At 39.3% G+C, this 12091-nt stretch overlaps 1 pseudogene; it reads right to left on the reverse strand.

Annotated features, from left to right (window-relative positions):
• Positions 1 to 518: 518 nt before the first annotated feature.
• Positions 519 to 9648, reverse strand: LOC109481921 (annotated as a pseudogene).
• Between the last annotated feature and the right edge of the window lie 2443 nt (positions 9649 to 12091).

Below are 12091 nucleotides of genomic sequence, written 5' to 3' on the forward strand. Positions count from 1 at the left end.
TGAAACGTTACGCTATGCAGATGACGCATATTCGTAAAGTTGTTAAAAAATTGCGTCTGGGTTCCAGTCCCAGTGTGTATTTTAATTCACTTTCAATCTATTTTCATTATTCAACAAAAAAGAGTTAAATATCCGATTATCCTCATTTAATATGTTTGGAAATGTAGTTTGTTTTGTGTTGGTAATGTTTGACATACCCATGATAGGTGTGCGGTACTAAATTACATTTTGACCTCCAATTCATCAACCTCAAAATCCTATCAGTCAGTGGTCAGTAATTACACCATTTTCCCTAACTAGTACAATTAGCGTCATGTGATCCTATCGTATTTAACTACTAATGAACACCCACACCCACACGCACACACACACACACACACACGCACACACACGCACACACACACACACACACACACACACTTCCATGGAGCTCCGGAGGTGGCCTTGACTGAAAAACGGCTCACTTTGCTTGAAAAAGCACCAGGCCTATTTCTAAGGCACATGAAATCAGATCTTACCACATGACGGTACGTCACACATCTCCCATCTCGAGTTAGGATCCGTGGTGTAGCACCAGACTCCGGGTTCTCCGTCCGGGTTCCGGCAGTAGTTCTGCTCCAGCCCGGCCGATGGGTAGTCAGCAGGTGTATTGCAGTGTCCATGAGGTGTCTGACTGTCCCAGCGTTGACACGTCTTGCCTGTATTGGTCACAGAGACTGTTCCTCGGTACATGCAGGAAGCCTCACCTGCGTACTGGCAACTTTCTGGTGGTTAAAAAAATTAAACACTATAAATAGAATCATAAACGTTATAAACAATACGTAAATAATTTCATCAGGTCTGTAAATGAGTGAATAGTAAGGTTCTTTTATTCACAACCATTTGTTATGTGTGAACCGACGTTTCGAAGACCTTCTGTCATCTTAATCAGCGCTAATATGACTGGTTACCTGTTTATAACTGTACACATTAAACCCGTCATATTAGCTTTCAATTGATGAAAAGGATAGACGGTCATGGAAACGTCGGCACATGCAAAACAAATAGTTGTGAAAAAAGGAACGTCACTATCCATGATATAAACGCTATCTTGAATTTTAAGTGAGATATGTTTAAGATGGCGGAACAATAATGAGTAGGCCATGCAACGTCAGTACGTCGGCGAATATAAGGAGTGAAGTATGTTAAGAATTACAATCTTATGGTAAGAAAGACTTTAAAGGGACTTTCTTTGTAAGATTGGAATTTACTTCCATCTTTCAACATATTTTTGCCATTTTCTGATATTTCTAACAATCATGGTTTGTGCTAAATCAACCCACACGAGGCACACTCGTAAGACGTTCGTTTTTTTCGACAAATCCACTGCCTGGATGGTATTTATTTGCAAAAGAGTAGGGTCGACTTAACTTACGAATTATAAATAAAGAAATGACCACAACTATTTAATATTTTCGGTATGGTCCTAATGTTATAAAACGCAGCTTTGTGTAACAAGTCGCTTTATTTTCAATAAACATAAATACAAATATGACATCTCAATTAAAGTACTATCATGGTTCTATTCTTCAGAAATTGTCCTTTGGATCTAGGGGTTCTTTCAAAGGCGTCCCCAAACATGGGTCTTCACGAAAGGGCACTACCCAGTTACTGGGTTATAGATAGTTTAATTCCGAGCTCGTTCAGCAAATTTTAGCTGATTTGGGCAGGCCATTTTGACCTCAAATTGAACAGCATTCCTGTTAGTCTGTGGTTACAGATTTCCCCTAATACATGTGGCGTCGTGGGACCCTACCGTTACTTATGGTCACACAAGCAAGCAAACACACACACACACACACACACACACACACACACACACACACACACACACACACACAAAGAGAGAGAAACAAAGAAACAAACACCCAAACAACGCCACTTATGGAGGTGAGCATGGCTCACCTTGCTTGAAAAAGCACCAGGTCGATCTTAACGGCACGTTATTAAAGCAGCATCCTCGGTCATGACACTCCACGGGAGTAATGCCTGGATAGCCGCAATCCTTCCGTTTGTTGTTCTCCACCAGGCACTCTAAGAATGGAATTCGTACGGCAAGAGGAGATTTAGGGAAAAAAACGAAAAAAATTGATGAAAGTACGTTGAATACTAGCATTTAACGTTGTGAATTTCTTGTTTTATTGATTTTATTGACATCATGTAAATTTTATGGATAGTATCCTCTGCAGACTCCAAAATTAATTAATGCGATTGGGCGAAAAAACAAGGTGGGCAAAACAGAAGATTCCTTCATTTTAAATTTTGATAATATATAAAAACTGTTGTAGGAAAATATAATATGAAAACATAATGTCCCACAACCTTTTATTTCTGTATTAAACAGTATTATCTGTCTAGTGGGGCACAGATCTTAATTAACTAGAACTATATATTCTAAAACAGAGCTAGTCGTACCATCATGGGTATACAGTTATTACACTGGGTATTCATACGCGATAGAACACCTTGGACTGTCAACACCTGTCATCAAACACGAGCAATTGTGCCTCAAGTTTCTTAGATTACAGACACACCATGCCAAAACAATTCCCCCTTTTTCATGAAGGTAATAACTTTTTTCTTACTTTTACGTGACTTAATCTAATACATGTATTATCTGGTACAGGTATATTCCAATGTCACTGTCGCAGCTTTGCGAGAGAATTAAAAGGAATGTCTCACCTTCATAATGACTATCCAGCCCCACTGGACCCTTTCCTTCAGGAGACCGAGTAGACCTAGGTAACCCAGTCTGACCATCCATTTCCAAAGAACCATTTCCTTCAGGACGCCCAGTAGACCCTGGGAACCCAGCCTGACCATCCATTCCCACAGGAACCATTCCTTCAGAAGACTCAGTAGGTCCAGGCAATCCAGTCTGACGATTAATTCCCACGGATAACTTTTCTCCATGGCTAGTAGACCCAGGAAGCCATTTAGCTACAAATAAAAAAAAAAAAGATAGAAACAATAATATGGTGATTACACAAAAATGTACCGAGACGAGACGAATTCTCCTATTATATGTAAGACCACTGACGTAACAACGTAAAACTACACAAAAATACTGACCTGCAAAATACCCCAGGATTACGACAATGGCCACGACGAACGCAATTCCTATGGTTTTCCACAGCCTTTTGCTTATTTTGCAGCATTTCGTCTTGATGACATCATCACCTGATCTTACATCTGTAAGAACAATACTATTCACGTCTTAGGTTCATTCACACTAACCACTTTACATGAAGCGTATTGAAGGAGGAATCCACCGAAACAGGATTAATGTGGATCCGTACCGTTGGAACAGTTCATATCATTAATCGAAACCGGCTTGATCTCAAACCACCGGTTCCTCTGGAGGTAGTTTCGAACTGACTTCAACGCATTCCGACTTCAGTATGAACAAAATTTGGCTTCACCGACCGCGGCTTACTTGATATTGATTAAGGGTTGATATTTCTTTATTTGTATTTAGTACATAAAGTTACGAGACCAGAACATGTCCATTTTAATAACGTGTCCGAATAACGTGTCAGAACCAATATGCAAAGGATGTCAGCAGCCTTGACAAATATTTTATACTTTCTCACTTTTCTTATTTAGTATGCTTTTGTAAAAAATATCCTTGGTGTGCACAGGAGTTCTAGAAATCTAGCAAGTAGGGAAGAACTTGGCTTGTTCCCAATAGATACAGATGTATCCGTCCGTGTAGTTGAATACTGGTTAAGACTCAAACAATTGGACACTTTCACACACTCCTTACAGGTAGATACATTACACACAATATGGGAAATAAGAAATGGTAAAAAAAGCTACACTAGACAACAAGAGCATAATGTACATTGTTGAAGAGAAGGTTTACTGATATGTATGTCCAAACTTTTTTTCACCAGTTGCCTGTAGATAACGGCAAGGTAAGATGTTGCAGAACTGTCAAATCTGTATACCCGATGGAAAAATACCTGTATCACAATCAGTTAGACGAGCAATTGTTCATTTGTAAGATAAGAATAAGTGCTCACCCACTAGAGATAGAAAGGGGCCGCAATAGAAAACTACCTGTGCACGAGAGATTATGTAAATATTACCCAATGAATGCAGTGTAAAATGAAACACATTTTGTTAGCTGGTGTACATGTCCCCACTATGGGACCGACAGAAACAAATTACTCCAGACAGTTACCACAATTTCTCCATACTTTCAAAGAAGATCATAAAAAACTACGTTTCTACTAAGATCACAAAACCCACCCATTATGCAGACTCGTGGCGTCGTGTGGTGTAGTGGTACATCACTGGACTATGAAACGGGGAGACCCGGGTTCGATTCCGGGTCGTACCCGAACAAGTCCGAACATGCGCCCCGACGTTGTACCCTTGGGAAAGGTACTTTACACGACTTTCCTCACTTCACTCAGGTGAAAATGAGTACCTAGCTTCGGCTAGGGACGTCCCTCGGATAGGACGTTAAATGGAGGTCCCGTGTTTGGGAGAGCCACAACCCACGCACGTTAAAGAACCCACCACACTTATCGAAAAGAGTAGGGGACCTTCCCGGTGTGAGTGGTTCAAACATTACAGTCTGGTCTCAGGTTTGACATCTTTGAAAAGGTGATAGTCACCTGTTATGTCAATCCTTCCACAAATGTGGTAAATCGTCATAAAATAAAATAAAATAAAATGTGGATTACTTTCGCTATCCGCCGGCTTCAACTATTACATTTACGAACGTAGTGAGCAAAGAAACCTAAACAATCTGTATAAGGTGCCCACAGCCAAAGTTCTTGAGCAGTTATATATAGAGCCCTGAGAAATGTTACCGGTTGTGAAGTGCTCACCAACTGTTTACATACACTATACTGTTCCTAAACTGCAAAATATAAAATCTAACGCAGAATTGCCGCCTATGGACACTCAGTCTTGATTAGGTTTTATTAAGTACACTAATTCAAAATTATGTGAAACACATGTAGGACGTTTCTTGCTATGTTCAGATGAATGTACATGTTTTGGTTCCTGTGCCCTAATACTTAAACCCCAAAAAGTGTAAAATTTGACCTTTTTTTATTTTCAGACAAAAAAATGTACATTTTTGTCTCCGTTTTGACCAGACAACTGTTGGCCGAATAGAGCAGTATTCTAGCATGTATATACAAAGGCACAAACAAACAATAGGATCAGGTAATATAAAATCCAGTTTTGCCAGCCTGAGTTTTCGTCGGATTCCTAGGATAACAAAAATATAGCTCTAAAAGGAATTACCTGATCCGGGAACGTAAATGTTGTTGGGTGTGGTCGCGATGTCGGCGAAGTTCGTCAAATCAGTCTGAGACTCCTGCATATTCTGTCTGGGGACGTCTGGGGAAAATAATATTGTATATATAAAAAAAATCGCCTGTACCATAAGTTAGAAATTTCAAGAAAAAAAAAACTACATGTACATGAACTTCTCTGTAAATGTTTTGCTTCTCAAATAATAATCAAGGTTTTATCATAATAAAATTTATCATTAGTAACATTGGGAGAAAGGACAAATTTATGTTCATTGGAATGGGCAAAGCAAAAACAGAATTTATGTGGATCCGTACCGTCTGAACAGTTCAAATAATTATTCGAAACCGGCTCGATCCCAAAACACCTCTGCCTTCAACGCATTTCGACTTCAGTCTGAACGCAATATGACTTCACCCACCGCGGCGTACTTAATATTAATTAAGGGTTTTTTTTTGTTTCCTCGTATTTAATACATGAAGTTATGTACAGAATGCCAAAAGCGGTAATGATAGAATAACATGTCCATTTTGTCCATGGCCTAACCGATATGCAAAGGATGTCAGCGGCCTCGACAAAAAAATCATACTTTCTCACAGTATTTTATAGCTAATTCATTATCAGTAACTTTTGGTCGTTAAAAGTGCAGATGTATGCTCAGTGGAACAGACAAAGCAAAAGCTTCAACAGTTTCAAAAGCCCACAATTGTCTATCAATGGGCAACTGTAACAGCATGTAACATGTATAAATACCTATAGCTGGATGTGCTAATTGACCGTAATCTACACTGTGTGATCTAAAGTGTCAAGCGAATGCCATTTTGTGCAAATTCAGGCAATCACTTGACATTGTAAAGTACGTCCGCACCTTCTTTTCAACACACTCTCTAACTTTGTACAAACCATTTCTGCCACACGTTATATACGTTTGTACTGTATGGGAATCTGCGTCTAATCTGGAACTACAGAAACTACAAAAGAGGCGAAACTGAGCCGCCAAGTTGATTCTACGTGCCCCATAAATCCCTCAACTTATTCAGAAGTTCACTCACGTCTTGGATAATCATAATGTCCCAAGTGGCAAAATGGCAACTAGCAAAGGAATACTGCCAGGCCAATTTGATACTGCCTTTGTAGCCACCAAATTGCCTGCATTGAGATTAATACCGCCGTACGTGTGTAGAATGTTCCCCTACTACAGGGAAAGAGCTACCAGTAGCTACAGATTAAGTGCTTCTGATCTCCTGGTTGTACCCTTGCCCTTTGAGAGAAGTATACTGGAGGTCATGCGAACCAGAGTAGGCTGAACCTTACAGGATATCAGGAAAACAAAAAAGAGAACCCGAACAATTATCGGGGTATCTCAGTTATTAGCTGCCTCGCAGTTATTAACAACACTATAAACACTTGTCTTACTAACTACCTATATGAACATAACATCGTTTCATAACCATCATAATCAGGCCGCCTTTAGAAAAGAAAAACGTCGAAACTTACGACAACCTCTTCGTCATTGACACATTAGTATCTAAATACACTAACGCTAATAAACGTCTTTAAGCATTTTTGTCGATTTCCGAAAAGCCTTTGATAGTATTTGGCGTAAACGACTGCGGTATAAGCTACTCAGCTTAGGGATAGGTGGTAAATTCTACAGTCTAATCAAATCTATGTACTCCAACCCACAAACTTGTGTCAAAACGTCAGCTGGCCTCACACCATTGTTTGTTACTGACAAAGAAGTCAGACAAGGATGTAACGTCAGTCCAACCCATGAGTCCAAACATATCCATAAACGAGTACGTTAATGACTTAGATAACATCGATTGTGCCCCACCCACCTTACATTATTTACTTGTATCCTGTCTGCTTTATGCAGACGACGTTGTGATTTTTTCGGAATCAGAAACAGGGTTACAACGTGCACTAGACAAGCTTAACGCATTTTGTATGAAATGGAACATTCAAGGCCTTACTCAAAGCCTTTGATGCGTGCTTCAAATCTAAGCCTGTAAGATCTGGGGTAAAGATTACTCAAATGACAATTGTCCTGTAGAGATAACTCAGAACCGCTTTTGTAATAATATCCACGGCGGTCTGTCACTACGGCATTCTTTCCCATTGCTATGCGCGTTCTAAAAGGTATCGGGTTACAAGACGCTATTTTGACCTGTTTTGGACTACCCGTAAAATATTTGAAAATACACAAATAATATCTAGGGGTGAATTTCGTCAAATTAAAATAAAATTATCGTCTTAACATCCTTTAAATGTTAGCTTGTTATGTTAAATCAATGATTTTTTTTTTAATTTCGTTAAAAAAGACGATTATTTTCGGGTTTCCGAGCACAAGTCATATCACGTTTTTAGGCAAATATCGTTCAAACCTGGCTACGTATATTACCCCAGATCCCCGATTTTTATATTTTTCGCAGACTAGGAATAAGACAAAAAATCGTGTTTTAGGGATTTTTTAATTTCTGATTTTAAGTCTAGTTTTTGTCGACATATTGGTGAAAAAAATGGCATTTTTTGACATTTTTCTCACTAAATTACCCATAATTCAAAATTGAGGCCATTTTAAAAAAATCCCTAAAACACGACAACCGTTACAGTCATTTTGAGCCGTAAATGGGGTATGTTTGACTCTCCATGTTTCCAGGTTTAAACGAGTTTTGGAGACATGTCATATCGCCAGAAAGTGTGCATTGTGTTATTCATACTGGCGTAAAGAATCATTACGGTATTCAAGGTCACTCAAGGATACGACAGTAGCTTCGCTACATGTTACATGTCCACCAAAAATAATAGCGGACATGTACTGTCCAGGAAATTTTTGTATTTATAGAAAGGTGTTGTTTTTTTATCTGTTGCAAAGCACGGAGGTAGAAAGGCTTGTTTTGCCGCTTTATAGTAAATGACCGCAGGTGACCCCGAAATAGAACGCGGGTTCGATTCGAATTCCCCAGATCGAACACGATCGAACACAGTTCGGGTTCTATGACATGTGGGAACTTTGCAGCCCAGATTTTAAAACCGTGATCCTTGGTGTGATTCCAAGTAAGGAAGAACTTGGGTTGTTCCCAATAGATACAGATGTATCCGTCCGTGTAGTTGAATACTGGTTAAGACTCAAACAATTGGACACTTTTACACTCCCCTTGCAAGTAGATGCATTACTCTGTCAGCAACACAATATGGGAAATACGGGTAAGAAAAGCTACACTAGACAACAAGAGCATAATGTACATTGTTGAAGAGAATGTTGACTGATTTGTATGTCCAAACTTTTTTTTTCACCAGTTGCCTGTAGATAACGGCAAGCTAAGATTTTGCAAGACTGTCAAATCTGTATACTCAATGGAAAAATACCTGTATCACAGTGAGTTTGACGAGCGATCTTCCATTTAAGATAAGAATAAGTGCGCACCCACTTGAGATAGAAAAGGGCCGCAATAGAAAACTACCCGTGCACGAGAGATTATGTAAATATTGCCATATGAATGCAGCGGAAAATGAAACACATTTTGTTAGCTAGTGTACATGTCCCCAATATGAGACCGACAGAAACAGATTACTCCAGACAGTTACCTCAATTTCTCCATACTTTCAACATTAAGAAGATCATAAGAAAAAAAAAACACGTTTTTACTAAGATCACAAAACCTACCCATGCATAATGTGGGTTACTAATGTGGGTAGCTATCCGCTGGCTTTAATTATTATATTTACGAACGTAGTGAGCAAAGAAATCTAAACAATCTGCATAAGGTACCCCCAGCCAAGTTCTTGAGCAGTTATATATATCGAGAATTCTCACCAACTGTTTACATACACTGTACTGTTCTAAATCTGCAAAATATAAAATTTAACGGAGAATTGTCGCTTATGGACACTCAGTCTTGATTACGTTTTTGAAATACACTAATTCGAAATTGTGTAAAACACATGTAGAACGTTTCTTGCTATGTTCAGACAAATGTACATTTTTGGCTTCTGTGCCCTAATACTTAAACCCAAAAAAGGGTAAAATTTGTCTTTTTTTCTATTTTCAAACAAAAAATGCACATTTTTGTCTCCGTTTTGACCAGATAACTGTTGGCTGTCAATAGAGCAATATTCTAGCATGTATATACAAAGGCACAAACAAACGAAAGAATAACCAGGTAATATAATTGACTTTGAAAATCCAGTTTTGCCAGCCTGAGTTTTCATCTGATTCCTAGGATCACAAAAATATAGCTCTAAAAAGGATTTACCTGATCCGGGAACGTAAATGCTGTTGGGTGTGGTCGCGATGTCGGCGACGTTCGTCAAATCAGCCTGCATATTCATGGCGTCTGAGGAAAACAAATATTGGAAATATCAAAATATCGCCTGTACCATAAGTTAGAAATTTGAAAAAAAAATGTATATGATCTTCTCTGTAAATGTTGTGCTTTTCAAGGTTTTATCATTAGTAACTTTTGGTGAAAGGACAAATTTATGCTCATTGGAACGGACAAAGCAAAAGCTTAAAAAGTTGCAGAAGTCCACAATTGTCTATCGATGGGACAACTGGAACAGCATGTAACAAGTACTACCTAAAGCTGGGTGTGCTAATTGACCGTAATCCAAACTGTAAGTGTAAAGTAAATGAATGCCATTTGTGCAAACTTGGGCGATCACTCGGCATAGTAAAGCATGTCCGCACCTTCCTTTCCACACACTCTGTTTTACTTTGTACAAAATCATTTTCTGTCACGTTTTATATACGCTTGTACTTGTTTATTTATTTGTTTATTTGAAAGATCTCCATTAGTGAGTATAAACATTCGCTTATACTCACTATTCTTCCTGGATTCTAAAACGACATTACAAACTTATAAAACAGACGTATATACACTTGCTTATTGCCACACCTAAAATACGATTAATAAATTAACACACTAATAACAATTACTTAACCTATCCTATCCTATATACAACAAGTAATAAGGTATACGTAAGAGATTGTTTGAGAGGTCAGAGGTCAGTGCAATAAATAATACATACAAGTTATATATTTACATGTAAAACTCATTATGCTACCACCAATGCTGCAGGGTCTGTTTGTGTATGTTTGTGTTTTTAACCTGTCCTTGACGTGTTTTTTGAAAGCTGATGGTGCGGATGACTTGATGTGTTGTGGGAAAGTGTTGTAGGATTTTGTGCATCTGTACAGGAATGTCATAGTAGCAGAGGAAGTTCTGGGTTTTGGTAGTCTAAAGCCTCCCACCTGTGAAAGTCGTGTGTTGTGTTGATGTGTGTTGTTGATTTTGCGTAGCTTGTTGTAGATAGTTACAGGTTTGCCAGTAGTCAGGAGTTTGTGGAACGTGGAGAGTGTGTTTGTGTAAAGTCTTTCATTAACTCTGAGCCAGTTTAATCTACTGTGCAGTTCGTCAATCCTGCAGTTATACTCTGCATTTAACACAAGCCTAGCCGCCTTATTTTGTAAAATCTGCAACCCGCTCAGGTTAGACTGAGAACTGGACGATAGAAGGCATGAACAGTAGTCCAGATGACTCAGGACAAGTGTTTGAGTTGCCGTCTTAAGCGTGTCACCCGTGAGAAAGTCACGTGATCTAGCAATTGCTGCTAGAGCACTTGCCATTTTGGATTTAACCTTGTCAAGGTGTTGCGCTAAGGTTAACTGCTGGTCCATCAATAATCCAAGCAGTTTCGCCTGCTCTACCTGTTCAATCGGCTTGTTGTGCATTGAAAGCTGTAGGGTTGGTTTGTGTTTTAGTTTGTGTCTGCTTCCGAAGACTATGGACTTGGTTTTGTCGACATTTAATATTAGTCTATTGGCTTGAACCCAGTCGCTGATGTGCGTCAGTTCAGACTGAAGAATGGTCTGAATGTCCGGGTACTAGGGCCAGAAGCTGACGGGGTTGTATCGTCTGCGTACAATACAATGTCGCAGCGTTTTACAACTGTGGGTAGGTCGTTTGTATATGTACAGAACAGTAGTGGGCCCAAACAGCTACCCTGTGGAACACAGCTATTGATCTCTTTGTAAGCAGAGATGTCGCCATTTACATAAACATCCAGCAGACGGCTGAGTCAGCAAAGCCATAACTTCTCAGTTTGGCCAGTAATATTTCATGGTTAACCACATCAAATGCGACGCTAAAGTCTAAAAGCACCGCGCCAATCAGGTTCCCCTTGTCAATTTCGTCAAACCATTTGTCTGTCAACTCAATCAGTGCAGTTGCGGTGGAATGATGCTGTTTGTAAGCATGCTGATGGTCAGACAAATAGCATTGGAGACAAGGTAGGATTGTATCTGGTTGTTGCATATTTTTTCCAGTATTTTACTGAGAGCAGGCAAAAGGCTTATCGGGTGACTGTCAAAGGAAGAGCCTTGTTCTTTGGAAGAGGTATTATCTTAGCTCTTTTCCATTGTGTGGGGAAAATCTGTTGTCGTATAGAGCAGTTAAAACTGTGACAAACTGGGCCCGCTATGTAATCGGCAGCGATTCTCAATAGCGTATTGTCGATGTTGTCAAACCTTGAGGATTTGCTGAGTGGAAGTGAGTTTAACAAATCATGTACATAGCCCACTGTTACACCATGAAAGGAAAAAGAACAGTTTTTTGATGCCATGAGCTCCTTAATCGGTGCAGTGACTTTATGTCGACAGGACTTTGTGTTGTAAGTTTCTGTACTTTGTTAACGAAGTACTCATTGAAGTGTTCCGCAATGTCCTTGGGTTTTGTAAGTATCTTACCGTTAGTCTCAATGAACGTTGCGGATC

The sequence above is a fragment of the Branchiostoma belcheri genome, unplaced genomic scaffold, assembly GCF_001625305.1.
Source record: "Branchiostoma belcheri isolate BF01 breed outbred unplaced genomic scaffold, Haploidv18h27 scaffold582, whole genome shotgun sequence".
NCBI lineage: Eukaryota > Metazoa > Chordata > Leptocardii > Amphioxiformes > Branchiostomatidae > Branchiostoma > Branchiostoma belcheri.